Here is a 16,966-nt window from a genome sequence, read left to right on the forward strand (position 1 = left end):
TGGCACATCTGCACGGTGCTGGCACCTGCACATGGCATCCGCCCTCCTGCCCGGCCCCTGGCAGGATCCTGCCACAGCCACAGTGCGAGGGGAGGAGAGAGGGAGGGAGGAGTGGGCTGTGCCCTTCTCCCTTTCCCCAGACCCCCCCAGCTGGGCCTTGCCTCGCTGCGAGCCTGGCACAAGCACACACCTCGTGCCTTTCCCCCGCCCCGTGTCATTTTTGGGCCAGAGTTACGTTAATGGCAGCAGGGCAGGCTCCCGTGCCAGGGCTGGCACCTTCCTCGTCACCTCGCCGGGTCCCCTCGGTGCCTCCCAGCCGCCCCTCGGGCCAGGTGACCTTGAGGTGGCTTTGCTCGTTGGCTCAGCTGCAGTCAGAAGATTAAATTCTGCTCCTGTCCTGGGAATCTGATGATAAAAAGTCCTTTCTAGACAGAATCCGGATAATGAACAGCTCCCTGGCTTCGCGCTGGAAGAGGGAGTGTGGAGTTATTACTGCATTAAAAAATCTCCAAAGTCAACTAAATTCACCACAGACACGGAGGACCAGAATTCCTCTTCATTCCAGCGGGGTGGAGCATCCAGCATCGTCAGTAATGCTGTGCTAATTGCAGCTGGGCAGGAGCACAGGGGGCTTTGCCAGGGAGGAGGGGGCCACAGTGCTCCCCCTTCTCCCCCGTGTCCATCACTCCTCTGCTGAGGCCAGAGAGGGATTTGTGTTCCGTAGGAAAACGCTTCCAGTGCCCATCAAAAATCCACACTCCAAAGCACCAAGAGTGAGCAGCGCTGCGCCACACTCGGATGTGGCAGCTCCGGGAGAAAATCTGGGACCTGCTCCCTTGCCTTGTGTCCCCAGGATGTCACTGGCCAGGGACTGGCCACTCGGGTATAAGCCCTGTGCTTTAAACAGCCAAAGGACAAAGAAAGGCCAGGCCAGGAGACAGAAGAGCTGCCATAAACAAAGCTGTGGCTTGTCTCGGGCATTAGTCATACACCAACAGGGATGTGGGACGTATCTGGGCAGCATTCGGGATATCTGCTAATTAAAGAAGCCTCTGACTGCTGGAGAGTGTTAATTCACGGACAGCGTGGTCCCCCTGGGCAGAGCTCAGGGCAAGAAAGGATTTATTTACACCTCACAGAAGTTGTTCTTTTTGCAAAGGTTGTGCTTAATCGGAATTTTTCGGAGGAATTTGTTGAACAAAGGAGGAATTGATGGAAAATCTCTGGCCTTCCTCACCCTGTTTGCCTGTAGTTAAGGCTGAACCACCTCTCCAGAGGCAAAGCCCACGCTAACTTCCATTCCTTTCCCAGGTGTCACACAGCCCAAACCCTCTGTCACTAAAGCATTCCTGTGGGCCCTAATGAGCTCCAAGTCAGACTGCTCGGACCAGGTCAGTAAATTTCCATAGAACCCTAAATGGTTTGGGTTGGGAGGGGCCTTGCAGACCATCTCGCTCCTCTGGCTGGTCCCAGGGTGGTGTGAGCAGCATCTCCCAGCTCAGCCTGCTCTCTCTGACAGATTTTCCTCTGGGATATGGGAGAACTGCAGGAAGATGCTGGCTGCTCCCATCGCCTTCCTGCTTCCCTGCCCTGCAGCAGCAAAGGCTCTTTAGGGCTGGCAGACACCTCCAGAGCAAAGAGGCTTCCTCAGCTTCAAAGAGATCATCACAAAATCGCCAGAAAACAACGCACGGGGCGGCTGCAGAGACTCAGCCGTCGGCAGGACGGCTCTGACAGCACGGAATAAAAGCAGAAATAGCAATTTCTCACTGAAGAGCTGGGCTGACACCTCCCTGACCTGTGAGCAGCAGGGACTCTCGGCACACCGGCACAGCCCGGTTGTTTGCTGTTGCCTGGGCTGACACCGCTGATTAGAGCAGACAGGCGGGCAGGAGGATGAGCCCCAGCCCCGGCCGGCGCTGGGGCTGCCTCCTCCTGACCCCAAACCTGAGAGCTCCTGCCCTGCATCTGCAGCTAAATAAACCAAGTAAATCATCCTGGCAGATAGATAATTAAATAATTATCAGCCACTTAATAACAAGGAGTGGGTGTTCAGAATTAGCATATTAGACAGTGTCTTTAAGGGCTAATTGTTGCATTACATCAGAGTTACTCATTCATTATTCTTGTCATTTCGGGTGATAATTTGCACTTTAGGAGACAGAGACAATTTTAGCAGGCAATTAGAGACATGTCAGGCTTGGCCTAGTGAGTTACTGTCACAATTATTGCATTTTTTCCGGTGTCCTCATTTGCAGGAGTGTATTTAAGGGCAGTCTGGTAATTTCATGGTGAGGCAAAACAGGCACCGGCACCCGGAGAAGCGGCAGGGACGGAACAAACCTCGATTTCACAGCACCAGGGCCGGCACGGGGAGGGGCCTGGGGGCTTGCAAAGGGAAAAATCCTGAGGAAAAGGGTGTTTCTAGGGGCCGGCAAGGGGAGGGGCCTGGGGGCTTGTAAAGGGAAAAATCCTGAGGAAAAGGGTGTTTCTACATTGCTGATGGGAACATTTTTCACGGTTTGGGGTCCCTTTGGAACCCAGTCCCACAAGTCCCCCACTGCCATTGCTTTGTGTCCTTTTCCACCCCGTGCCAGCGATGGATACAGATCCCTACCGAGGACACGGCCGGAATTGGTGGATGCGTGGATTTTTTTTTTCACAGGTTTTGGCAGCTTTGGTTACCTGGAGTGGCAGGAACAGGCACCTGCAGCAAACTGCAAGGAGAAAGGTATTCCCAGGGAACACAGTGCACCTGCCCATCAGAGCGATTCTCAGAGAGGATAAACACAAGGATGTGCCCAGTCCTGCTGAGCCTGACTGAGCCGGAGAGCACTGACAAGGCTTAAATATTCCTTAAACTACAGCTGAAGGGAAAAACTGGATCTGCAGCAGCTGCACCTTGGGATACATGCATTATAAGGGTATATACAGTCAAATAGAGTTAATTAAGCTAAAACCACAGTAAATCTGCCAGACCCATATTAACACTATAGTCAAAATAGTGGGAAATATAGTATTTTCCCTAATAAATTCTGTTCTGTTACAGATTTATGTTGGCATCTGCATAGTTACCAGAGTTTTACAATAATCATTGATCAATCAAAGTTTTATGACAAAACTATAATTTTCCTGTGTTTCTTTCTTACTTAGTTTCCTAGTTTGCTTAATTCCCAGAATGCAATCCAGTAAATCTTTGGGGCTGAGATATTAAGTAGATAATAAGAATGCCATATAAGATTTGCTTATATTTTAAACTGTCCTTACAAATGATTTATAATTAGGGCCAAATCTAAGACAAAACATTATTAAAGTCAAAACCCTCCATAAATTACTGGAGTTTGCTTATGCCTGTAATAATTTATTAGAGGTTTACTATAGTATTTCCTCTGGTGATATCCAAAGCTCTATGTGTCATAAATGGGAAATATGGGTTGGTAAAACATACAGAAAACAGGACTGATCCCCAGTGACCCCCAGTGACAGGCTCTGAGACACCATCAAAAGCGTTCTGCAGTGGAAATGAAACGGCACCAATCACCCAGCTGTGCCAGACCAAAGGCATCTTTGTTGTGGGAAATTCAGTCGTGGTTTATAGGATTTGATAAGTTATCCTGTTTACAGGTGGAACAGAACCTGCAGATGGGTTTGTGCTTCTGGCATCCCACCAAGGGCTCTGCCATGGGGAATCCGCCAGGCCCAGCCATGCCCAGAGGGGGAGCAGGGCTGGCAGTGTCCAGGGAGGGCAGGGGGGCTTTGCCACATGGGCTTTGCCTTGTGGGGTTGCTGTGAGAGGTTTGCCAAGCAGGGGTTTGCTCTGTGTCACCTGTCACCTGCTGTCACCTTTCTGCAAAGCACAGAGCCCCTCCTGGGGACACGCTCGCCACCAGAGCCGTGGCTGGGCACTGCCAGGTCGCTGCCTCCTCCAGCCCGGCCCATTCCACTCTGGTCTTTCCATAACTCCCATCTCACCCATGGAGCTGTGGATCCTGCTCAGAAGGGCTGGATTTTCCCGAGTTACCCCCAGCATCTTTCAATGTGCTGGGCTGGGACAAGATGTTCCCAGTCAGTCTCATGCAGGTACCCTTGGTTTTTGTGTCGGTGTTAATGTCAGAGTGACTTTGCTGCAAGTGCAATTCTCTGTTTGCAACCATAAGGATCCCATAAAGTGCTTCCCAAAATCCCAGCGAGCACCGGAGCTCAGCCCAGCCTCTGCCTGCCCCAGTGCTGTGCCAGTACAAGCCTAAACCATCCCACTGGGACACACTGGGACACACTGGAGAACGAGGCCGGGGGTGAAGCACAGCCCCGCCCCCCTGGGAAGCAGCAGAGCTGCGTGGATTGACCTGGAGTGGGGCTGGGTGTCCAGCTCAGGGCTTGGGAGCTGAGGGAAAGTACCGGACATTTAATTTTCCACCGTACCCTGAGGGGATAATCGGGTTCCCTGGGATGGGCAGGGTGACAGCAGCGTGTGGGCAGCACCGGAGGAGTCGATGGCACGTGAGGATGGAAATGAGATGTGGAGGGAGCTGCCGGGGTCTGGAGAGGGCAACTGGAGAGAGCAGAGCCAGGAGAGGAGTCCCTGCTCGTGTCATTAAAAACTCCTTCCTCGTCTTTCACAGCAAACAGTGAAGAACAGAAATGAGACCTGAGGTCAATCTGATTGTCTGTTAAAATAGAGAGAAATAGAATAAAATAAATTCAATTAAAATTTCAAAACAGTAAAATAAAATAAAATAAAATAAAATAAAATAAAAACAGCTAAGCAGACAAAGACAAGTGACTGCAGAAGCTGCACCACTGCACGCTCTCAGCATCCCAGCAGCTGCACGGCCTCTGCCTCTCCACCTGTGATACCATCGGAGGCACTGATTGCATTGCAGGTTTGTTATCAGTCTCTCCCCATCCATCTCCCACGGATAATCCCTTTGCTCTCACATCAGGCAGTGCTGATCCCTGTCCTGCCCTGGCACAGGGAGCCCGGATGCTCTGAGAGCCACCGAGAGTGTTTCAAGTCCCTCTCAGACCACAGCAGAGGCAGCGACTCTGCAGGAATGTTCCTTCCCATCGAGGACAGCACCAACACGGCCAAGGTTTGGCCTGAAAGGAATTTGTATTCCTGAGAATACCCATTTGTACCTTGACCAGTGGGTTCTGGGATGGGTATATCAATCACAGAATATTTGATGGCACCCCCTGCCCTGCCACACCTGGCTGGCACCTGCTGCCAGAGTGGGGTGCTCACACAAGAACCCGAATTAAACAGCCGTGAAAATGGGATAGGGCTTAATTAATCCACATTAAAGTCCTCTGTGGACATTAACTCAGGATTGAAATACTCGAGTTTAGCTCAGCCTCTGCTCGCTTTAATGCTAAATGAAGTTTTCACTGCAGGAGGACATTTAATGAAGTTTAGCTAATTCACACCTTAAATTAATTCTAATTAAATTTCCTCAGTAACCCTGGAAAAGCAGGACCCAATGAAGCAGCTCTTCTTATCTTTGTCTGTTCTTGCCGTTGTTTTACTTGCAGCACCCAAATACACCAATAGTCAAATTGGTCACCCAAACAGCCAAAGTCAACTCCCTGTGCCCTGCATGGCTGATAACTCCCATTTCCCTGCTCCACGGTGGCCCACATCCACATCCCACCGTGGCCGTGGTCAGTCCCATCCCGCAGGACCCTGCAGGACCCCACGCTGTGCTGCTCCCGGCGGCAGCTCCGTGTCCTCATCCCTTCACTGGGCTCTGCATGGCCACTCTCGGGGCAGCAGCGCTCTCCCCGTCCTCATCCATTTGTAGGGAGGAGCGGGGACAGGAGCCTCCCCTGCCACAGAGACGGATGCAGATTACGCCATTAATTTTTTATGCGAATTCAAAAAATTCCATGTCGACTCCATGACGCAAATGGGTATGAAAATCCTGGCGAGCGCACTCATTGTTACAGAAATCAAATGGCTCAACAGCCGCTAATGAGGCAGACAAGGAGCTTCACTCACCCTCAGAGGATTTGAAGGCAAGAAGAGAAGAAGGAACGCGTTACATTATTCATGTGCCTTGTTTGAGTTTCAAATCCTAGGAAGTCGCAGCAAAGGCGGTTTTGGGATGGGCCGGTGACCTGCTCTGCATGGAGAGGGGGCAGGAGAAGTCCTGTTCCCTATCTGAGAACGCCTTGCAAACGCGGTTCCCACCCGGCCACGGCCCCCTGCCCTGGGACGTGCTCGGGAATGCCCCGGGGATGCGCCGGGATGGGGAGGATCCACTGGCAGCACCCTCAGGCACTGCTGCCTGCGATTGCCAGGCGCTGCCCACACACAGGACATGACCTCGCTGTAAACTGTTTAAAACACACCACATTCTGCTGGAACAGGTGCCGAATTATTTTAGATGGAAAGGAAGAGAGGAAAAACCTGGGAGAACAATTGATCAGAGGAGGAGACGCGCAGGCAGGTGCTCCACAAGGCAGGGCTGAGGTGCACAGTGCAGCTGTTGACCAAGTATTAAGGACTAACAAACAGATTCCCGGAGTCCTTCTGCATTTTGTAATTACGACTTGCCCATAAAACCCTCCGGGCCAACATTATCTCAGCCAGCTTTATGAGTGCTCACGAGGTTAATGCAGAGCTGTAAATCTGCAGCAGGCCATGGGAGTGAGAGCAGACGAAGCGTTCGTAAATCTGGAGGAATCGCTCCAGTTTGTTTGTTTAATAAAATCCTGGTCCATGAGGAGCAGCAGGTTCCTGTCGGGGCTGTGTGGCCACCCAGCCCTGCCTGGCAGGGACATCATGAGGGACTGTGTGTCCATCTGTCCATCTGATGGATCCCACTCTCTGCATCCAAAGCATCCTTTGAGTCCGGATCCAGTGTTAAAACTGTGCTCTCTGGCACTGCCACCATCCAGGGCCACCAACCAGTGGCACCAAGGTGCCCATCCGTGCCACTCACCCTTGGCAGTGCTGCTGTGCCACAGACGGTGTTGGGAGCATTGGGATCGTGGTTGACCATGGCCAACACAGAGTTAAACTCCCTCCTCACGGCTCTCCAGGTCAGGGTATATTTGCTTGGATTTTACATTGGAATTTGAAATCCACAGCTACAAGGAAACATTTATTTTCTTGCCCTTCAATGATCAAACAAGTGGCGCCGAGGCACAGGGAAGCGGAGTTTCCATTAGGAGAACTGTTTTCTTTTTGCTGTAAAATATCAAATATTTTGACATTTCCATCAGACTTTTCTTTGTATCAAAGCTGCAATGGCAGAACAATCTCAAGGCATTTAGACTTCAGAGGTTTGCGCGTTTCTGAGCATTCCCTCCTTTACAAGGGGACACTTCTGAAGGGATGTGTGATTTCTCGCTCAGAGACCAAAGGAAATGTAATAAAAACAAGAGCCCTGTGAGGGCTCCGGGGAAGCGGCTGCGGGCGGGAGGAGCTCCGAGCTGATCCCCCTCCCAGGAGCTGCAGTGTCCTGGTGCCGGTGGTAGGGTGAGCTCCTGGACATGGGGGCATCATCATCATCCTCATCATCCTCATCATCATCATCATCATCATCACTGTCATCATCACTCACCCCGTGGCCTCAGCGTGGGTGTCACTGAGAGACAGGCTCCATCACACTGCTCCAAAGTGTCTGCAGAGGGAAAGCAGCTGCTTCTCTCTGAGGCAGAGCTCCTGTCCCACTCTGACAGGGGACAGGTACATTTTTATGGAGTCACAGAACCATTAAGGCTGCAAAAGACCTCCAATACCCCCATGCCAACATCGTGGAGGGCCAACTTCACTCGTTGTTTGAACATCTTCAGGGACTGAAGTCACTGAAGTCACCGAGTCACTTCTGGTGACTCCACCACTTCCCTGGGGAGCCTGTTTCATGGGGTTTCAGAGCAAAGTCATCCCCAAATGCTGCTGGGGGACCCTGGGAGGACCCTGTGTGTCCCTGCTGCCCCAAGGTGGGTCCCCTCGCAGCGCTGGGGCGGTCACAGGGCTGTGTGACCGACACCATTCCTTCTCTCTGCTTTAATCAACCAGTGCCTGCCATCCTTGGAATTCCAGGAGCGACCTGCACCCTGCCAGACCTTTTCAGGGAAGGAGGAGATCCGGGCAGCCGGCCCTGATCTCAGGTGCCCTGCTCCCCCACAGCCACATGAGAAATGGAGGGACCCGCAGCACATCTGCAGCACCTGGGAGCAGCCACAGCTGGCAGGGCACGTCAGGAGGGGAATTGGGCTAGGGATGACCAGCAGGCGCGAGTCCGAGGGGTCAGCAGGAGCCAATTCCCACGGGTGATCATGCTGACACCGGCCCAGCTCCTCCACAAGGACTGGGAGCAAAGCGGGAGCAAATCCTGGAGCCCCTGCAGGCAGGATTCTGTGTGCTCCTGGCATGTAAATGACTTCCAGAGCAAAACTGCTTTAAAGTTGCTGTTTAACTCACTCTGATAACAATCTGCTGCATTTCTCGTGTCAAAGTAATTAGAGTGTAATTATTTTTTTTTTTTTTTTAATAACAGGTACTATAATTGCTGCAGGGATCCAGAGGAGCTGGGGGAATCCTGCTCCTGCACTTCCAGCCCTCCCTCTCTGCTCGCTGCCTTCAGCCTCCTCTCCCTCCCAGTCCCCTGCCTGTTCTCTGAGCCTTCGGACTCCTTTTCTCTCGCCTGTTTGTGCCCGTGTTCAGTTTCTCCTTTTCTGTTTGTTTTCTCTAGACATCAATTTTTCATGCTGGAGAGCCGAGGATAATTAATTAATGATTCATAGGAATGCTGTGGCTATAATATAATGAGAGGATGGTTCATAACCTGTTGTGGAGGCAGTTATCAGTAATTTCAGAATAATTAAAGGATGGGTTTAGCACATTTCAAAAGCCCTTACAGAATCAAGGAGATGGGCAAATTCCTTTCTCTCAAAACACTCGGGGACACACCTTGGTGGCACAGGCAGCATTTCCCAGCTCCTCTGTGGTCCTGCTGTGGACCTGGGGCTGGGGAGGATCCCATCCTGGGAATCCTCATGCTTCAATCACTGCGGAAAAGTCCCCTCTTTCAAACTCCTTCACTCCCACATCTTCCCCACCCGAGCTGAGCAGGTTTTTTCCCTCTTTTTCCCCCCCTTTTATTTTTATTTTTAGTACCACTGTGTTACAACCAGCCTTCCTATTAGGGGCTAGACATATTCAGAGCCTTAATGATAGATTAAATACCAAATACCTTAACATTTGAAAAATGACATTTATTATACAGAGTTGTAAATAGAGGGAAAGATGACAATAGAACACAGTGTAGATCTTACATAAACTGCACCGGCTCTGTGTAATGACTATGATAATGTCAGTGCTAACAAGCAGATAATTGGCATCACTGAGATAATTTTTGGCACCTTATGCAGAGGGGAAACTGCTCTGCATAATTATTTTACCTAGGAATATTCTTCATTTAACAGATCCATTTGCATAATGGTTGGAACTTTTTAAGCTGTAAAAGGGTGTTTAACATGTTGATTTGTTTTATCCACAAAACAATTGCTTATTCATGACAACTGGCACCTGAGGACTTTTGTAATGAGGCCACAGTGACCCAGTTGGAAGCAACAACCTTTTATTGGATTTACGGGTCCAGGTGGAGGGAGGATTAGCCGACCCCTCACAAACACCTCCCAGGATTTTATAGATGCTGGAAGACTGAGTCATTCTCCGGAGTAAAACTTTATTTCTTTAGTGACAAAGCTGATCACTCCAGTGTTTCCCTGCTGGTGCAGGCACTGCTCCGGGGCTGCAGCTCCCTGCGTCGTCAGGATGGTGACACACAACCAGGGGAATCCTCCTCAAGCTCCCACAGCCCAGCAAACCGTGCACATCGCTGCCTGCAGTTAGGCAGGGGGAGTGATAAAACACGGAGCAGGGGGTGAAGCATCCAAAAGCTGGTGCAGGAATTGCGCTGGGATCGGGTGAGGATCGGCAGAGCAGAGTTCAGCGCTGCTCTCAGCCCAAGATCTCAGCACACGAAATTCTGACAGGTCACACTGAGGAGCTCTCAGGGTCAGCCAATGACCCTGCAAGGCTGTGCCAAGCAGTCTGGAAAAGGAAAAGCTGCTGGACACCAGCCTTGGACTTCTGAGGCAGGCAGATCCCTGGCCAAGGTCCAGGTGTGTTCAGGCTCCAAGGCTCAGAGCATCCCACGTCCATCTTCCTGTGCTGCCCTGGCTGGAGGGAGCCTCCCATCCTTGCCGGATCTGAACTGATCAGAGCACTGTTTGTCCCGTCCCAAGAACGTTTCCAAAGCAAGGAATGACCTCTGGCTTTCTCTGGGTGTTCTGGACACAAACCTCTGTGTGTTCAGCCCTCGGAGAAATCACAGCAACTCTGAGGCTGAGTCGGCCGTGGAAAAGTTCAAATTCCCCCCAGCTTGCACTGATGCTCCCTTGGTTTCTCCAGCTCCGTTTCTTTACGTGCTGGCAAACCATTCCTGCAGTTAGGGCAGCACCAGCCTCTCTCTAACACTTTACATCCCTCAAAGCCCTCGTGACCTCCTGAGAGAACACCAAGTGCTGCTGAGCCTTGGGGTGGTGATTTCCACCGGAGACATCAGCGTCAGCAGGGCTGGGTCTGCCCGGGGCAGAGCTGTCCCCACGCCAGGGTCTGGCACATGGCAGTGACCTGGGCACTGGAGCAGCAGCAGCAGGAGGCAGCAGGGTGGGTGAGGGATGTGGGATTTGTGCCACTGGCAGTGCTGTGTTGTCACGGGAGCCTCGCTCCCCCGCCTGTGCACGTCTCCCCTGACCTTGGTCGAGTCATTTAATGCCTCTGCTGCTCAGAGCAGGGCCCTGGCTTGTCCTCACACAGCCACGCTCTGAGCTGGGCTGTGAGGAGCCTTCCAAAGCCCAGTGAGAGCCTCTGCCTTTGGAGAGTCCAAACCTGGAATTCCCCACCCATGCAGCTTGCAGGAGACCAGCTGCTGCCCCTAAACACCTCTCCCACAGCCTTTCGTCTGCTCCACCTCAGGGAAAACGATGAAATTTGCTAAAAGTTATCCTCTGAACCTGCAGGTGTCAATTTCCCTGTGAAAAAGCCAGTGGTGTGACTCATTTTATCATGTATTAGGCTTGTTCAGATGTGTGCAAGTATATATCCAGATGTGCACAGATATATGCCCACGGGCACGGCTGTCTCTGCCCCTCTGCAAGCTCATGGGCCTGCGATTTTCAGCTCAGCCAACTGTTTTAAGGTTATATCCCCTTTTTTCCCAAACAAGGCTGTTTGCTTCACTGAAGGGAGGTCTGTAACGTTTGCCTGTGAGATGTGAAACTTCCACCTGTGTTTTGAGGAGGTATCCCCGAGCTTCACTCTGGCACATCTGCTGGGAGGAATAGCCTGCACCAGGGCGAGGGACACGGAGCCAATCCATCACACTCTGGGGCTTTCAAGGCTGTCTCCCCGGCCTCTAATGCTTGGGAAAATGGTTCATTCTCTGCTGGTTTATAAACTTGATGTGCAGCCTGCCAGCTCCCACCCAGAGCCCAGAGCAATCCTTGCCCTCACTGGTATGCCAGCCCCAGTTTGTGCCAGCATTTCCAATGGTTTCAGTTCACCCGCTGCATTAAAAAGTCCTACACACCCGTGTTAAATCACCATCCTCACCTGCTCAGAGAGAGGTGTCCAGCCTTCCCAGGGATCAGGGGGGATGGCTGGAAGATGCTGTGCTCTCCCTCGCTGAAGGGTCACAATTACAGCCTCCCAATCCGCCCACGAGCTCAACACCCCTTTCTTTATGACTCCGTCAGCCCATCTGTCTCAGAGCCCGAGACCACACTCACTCCTGTTGGGATTTTCTCCTTTCCAATTCCCAAGTCAGCTCTAGTTCAGTGGGGAGATTTATTACTCCTCCTCTGTGCTCCCTGGCTCTGTGCCACGGCGTGGGGGAACAGCAGCTCAGGCAATATTCCAAGGACCAGGAACTGCAATCCTTGGCTGGCACATCGGTGCAATGTCCCAGTGAGAGCACTCTGGCAGGAGGTTTGGTGTTACAGGTGTTGATCAGAATCAAATCTCTGCTCCTTGCCCTGGTGGGTGTCTCTGAGGGTGTTACGGTTGTGTCAAAGTACAGGGAGGAGGGTTTCAAATTCCCCTCCCTTCTCTGAGGACGGCTTGGAAATGTTGGGAGTGAGAGGGGTGAAACTAAAACTCATCCCAGAGCTGTGGGGGGAGGCAGGGCCCTGGTCAGGGGCTGTGTGTGCCCAGCACTGAGCCATGTCCCCACGAGGTCTGTGACAATGCCCCGAGCGTGGCAGTGCCGTGAGGGTCACAATACCCTGCTGTGGCATCACAGATGCTCTGTGGAATCCTGGACCCCACCCCCAGCTCCAGAGGGGCAGCTGGAAGGTTGTGACGCCAGTAAGGGATGGAGCTCATGGAGAGAAAGCAGAAAGCCTGAGGATCTTCAGCTGGGTGAGGAGAGGGGGAGAGGGGCAAACCTTGCAAAATCCTGCGGGTGCCTGAGCCTGCCACGGCACAGGAATCTGGGCACAGGAGCAGTCCTGGCCATGGAGTCACGGGGGAGAACCGTGGCCTCTGGCTGTTTTCCTTGTCCAGCCGATGGAGCCCATCTCGATTCAAGATGCTGAGGACATTATTGATCTAAACAAGTTGTCAGTGAAGGAAAAGTTGTAATTGCTGCTGTAGTTGCATTGTAACACACCAGCCCCGAAGGGAAATTAAAGTTTGGAGCTAATAGGGTTGTATGATCCTTCAACCTTTGATGTATTGAATGTGGAGCAGCCCCTGGAATACTGATTTGATGCACAAAGGATCATTTTTAACAGCGGCTGCACCTCCAGGTCCTCTGATCCAATTCTCTCTTCAATCCCACTGCAGGGTGAGAGAATGGCTTACAGTGCATCCTCCCCCTCTGCCCTTGAGCTTCTTCCTTCAGCTCCCACGGTTCTGTGCATCCTTGGCTCTTGCTGTAGGAATAGAACTTGCAGGACTGATGGCTGGGATAAAGCAGCACTGCCTGTGTGTGTGGGAAAGAGCTTATGGTGGGATTCCTCGGATTCCAGCTTGTGCCTGCTGCTGCACCTCCATCCAGGGAATGTGTTCTGCAGGAGCACGAGTCCTGAACTCAGTGCTGGGTGAGGCTGCAAGTCCCAGTGTCCTGCCCAGCCAGGTTTTCCTTAAAGAGGCAATTACAGATATTTCTGAGCAGAACTGCAGCTTCCTATTAATCACCTGCAATTAGAAAGCAGGGATCTGCCAAACAGCCACTCCCCAAAGGTCGCTAATCAGGGAAATTAACAGTCCTCAGGTTCTGGTTTGGGAAGGGTCTGCGGCTGCAAGCCCCAGGCTGGGCTGTGCATTCCCAGCGTGTTCAGGAGCACAGGACAGGGCTGTGCCCCCAAAACCGCCCGTGACCCCACAGCCTCACACTGAGCCCCTGCTTTCCCACCACTTCCCACTCCCACAGCCATCCAGTGATGGATCTCACCACGCCTTCACACAGACACTTTAATTCTGTGTTATGAAGGCACCCTCTCTAATTGCTTCAGTTAATTAGCGCTTCGATGACGCCGCGGGTTCCGTGGAAGGAGCAACCCACGAGGATGTGCTGCTGTCCCTGCCCACCACTGCCATGGCAGAGGGGACCCCAAACCCCTGCCATGTCCCTGCTGTGTCCCTGCCGTGGCAGAGGGGACACCTGCCCTGCCACTGTGTCCCCATTGTGGCAGAGGGGATCCCTGCCATGGCAGAGGGGACCCTACTCCTCTGCCGTGTCCCCACTGCGGCAGAGGAAACCTCACTTCATTGCTGCCCAGCAGGTCAGGGATGTGCCCTGGCTCCTAAATCCCTGCTGAGGCCAGCAGGCAATTTAGACCTGAGTGCAGCAACTAATTAAATCAATATGAGCTAATGAACAGCAATTAGAGGTCCAGCTAGGCACATCTTCTCTGGTAAATACTGCTTCTCTCCCAACGGGAAGCTCTTTTTTAATAATCTGTTTGTGTTTCATTTCCAGGAGCTGTAATTCCCCAAAGAAGCAATTTGGGAAAGTGATTTGTTTGTCTGTATAATTGCCAAAGCACTTCGTTAGGCTTGTTTGTTTTTCCTTGCTCCTGCTGCTCCCTGGAACAGACAGCGCCGGCACGGTGGCAGGAATCTCGCTGCTCTCCAGGTGCTTTGCGGGGTGTCATGGGGATGGGAGAGTCCCTCCACTCCCTTGTGCCCTGGAGAGAGAGGGAGAGAGGGAGGAAGGAAGGAAGGAAGGAGGGAAGGGAGGAAGGGAGGAAGGAAGGAAGGAATCAAGGGAGGAAGGGAGGAAGGAGGGAAGGGAGGGAGGGAGGAAGGGAGGAAGGAAGGAATCTCAGCGGTGCTGTCCTGCACTGCCTCAGCCCAGCCAGGATCTCCTTAAGGAGATGTTCTTCCAGCCTCTCATCCCTGCCCAACCCCAATCCCGCAGTTCTGCTCTGCCTGTTCTCCAGGGGGATCAGGACAGCACACACCGTGCCAGGCCAGGTTCAGCTCTGGGGTGTTGGGATATTTCCAGCTTTCTCCTGCATTCCCTGCAGTCCCTGACCTGTAGCTTTCTCCTCAGTTCCCACTTGTTGCACAGACGTTTTCCACGAGCTGTCCACATTAACAGCCGGGGGTTTTTCCTGACTTCCTGGGTCTCTTTTTCAGCTCCCATACTCCTTCCATTCGGTATTGCAGCGACCCAGCCAGGACTGGCCTCGCCTGCCCCAGGCTGCCACACACACGATAAGGGCTCCTGCAACTCCCCCTGCGAATGCTCCTCACCATTCACTGATATGAAATTGCAATAACCTTTCAAATTAAACCCTGTGCCTTGTTTATTAGCAGTTAAATGCTTCCCTGAGCCTCTGAGCTACGGCAGGATATGGAACAATGGGAACACGCTCCCATAATTGGATATCTATTGCTTGTTTAGTGGGCAGCAATTAGACCACAAACGGGTTATGGGCTGGCACGGATTAAATATGACTTTCCACACATCCTGCAGGGATTAGTTAGTGTTTAATTCAGCTGTGCTCAAGCTCCATCTACACCAGGCTTTGGAGGCCATGGCAGCCCCATGCTCTGTCCATCAGGAGCAGTCAGGGGAGGAGGAGGAAGATGTCGGACACTGCCAAATCCAGAGCTTTGCCATCCCTCTCTGTCCCTCCTCAGCTGAGCTGCTCCTCTGTCTCTGTTCCCCATCTCACCCCCTGGAGCTCCTGGTGTTTTCCTCGTGGCTTTGAGCACAGACAGACATATTTTGACAAACAGAGATTATCTGAAATCATCTCTCTTGGAGCAAGCGGCTGCTGAACAGAACTTAATTATAAATTAATTAATAGCAGCAAATTTACAACGCGAGGTAGAGGGAGAAAGGGGTAGGAGAGATGATTTGTAAGTGAAGGCAGCACGCTTGGAACACGCAAAGCCATGTAAAAGCTGCTCTCCCAGCAAAGCTCTCTTAGCATTGGAGTGCCAGACCCAGCCCTGGGCTCAACCTTGGCTCCACAGTCCCACTTCCATCCCTCAGCTCAGGGCACACTGCTCCCAAATCACCAAATTTTAGTGTCTGAAATATCAAATTACAGCCTCTTTTGGTCTCTCCAGTTTCAGTTCTTCCAGAGCAAGGAGCTCAATGACAGCGAGGGCTTAAACAGAAACCAAAGGAGCAAGTTAGAATAATTTTATTTAATACAATAATATAATAATAATATACAGATAGATATAATAATATATTACAGATAGAATTTACGATTATGATTTATGATTATGATTATTGTTATTCAGCCCAGAGAGATGGCCATTTTCTCTGGCTGGGCCTCTGGCTCTGGTTGCCCCATGGCCACTGCACATCCCATCCCACAGGTGACCTGGCGGGAGTGGCACTGGCAGCCCGAGCTTTCACAGTGAGAGGGGGGAGTTTAATGCCAGATGCCACCTGTTATTCCAGCAGGGAATGCTGCCAGAGCCTGTCCTCAGCAAACAGGGAATGATTCCCGATCGATGCATGCCACCCAGGTGTTTGAAAAGCAGTCGCTTTCTTGTCAAAACTTCCACAGCAGCTGCGTGGCAAAGACTTTTACTTTTGCTTACAAAACAGCACCGGGATTTCTCCAGGGATGCAATGGATTCAGAATTTGTAAAGCTGCTTTCACCAGCACTCGAGCCTGAAAGAGAAGTGGAGATAAACATTTGCATTTTTATTTTGCCGCTGCAGTTCCCGAGTGGAGCTTCACCAGCACAGGGACGGCCCCTGTTTGTACCTGCTGGCTTTGCTGGGGGAATTTCACATCATTTATAAATGCAGGATTTCAAGACATCTCCAGAGAAGTTGTTGGCATCAGTGGGGCTGAGGAGATGGACTTTGGGGGGAATTTCTAATTGAAATTCCATTAGGATAAACAAATTAGGATTTACAGTTGGACTTAAAGGTCTTTTCCAACCTCAAATATTCTGTAATTCTGTGGAATTCCACCAGCTCCAGGGCTGGTGGCTGGACCCCATTGGCCAACAGGACCTCGGGGGTTCTTGAGAGAAACCACTGAATCCTTCCAATGCCAGATGTTTCCTGCAAAAGCTCTTTTACATCCACATCAAAACACCCCCCCGGGACTGCCTCAGCTTGATGAGCTTTTCGATGAAATAATCCAAGATCAAAACCGATCCATTTTGGCTTTCTTCACTCTCTTAAACATTTCAAAGATAGTAATGAATCACAGGACATTTCTTTATTTCCTCTGCTTTATTAGAAAGCTTTAACAGCTGTCTGATCGTGTCATTCTAATAAGGTTGTTTCAGTGTTTATGAATTGGAACGTTTCTCCAGGATTTCCATTCTGGGAAATACAGATTTCCATCTCTGCGAGCTCACTCTGGGGGAGAGATAAAAGATTTCCAGTACTGAATTCCCTCCTGGGAAAGAACCTTCTTTTCCAAACAGGTCGAAGTCGACATGAAGAGCTCCCAGTTT

The sequence above is a fragment of the Corvus brachyrhynchos genome, unplaced genomic scaffold, assembly GCF_000691975.1.
Source record: "Corvus brachyrhynchos isolate BGI_N302 unplaced genomic scaffold, ASM69197v1 scaffold114, whole genome shotgun sequence".
Classification (NCBI taxonomy): Eukaryota; Metazoa; Chordata; class Aves; order Passeriformes; family Corvidae; genus Corvus; species Corvus brachyrhynchos.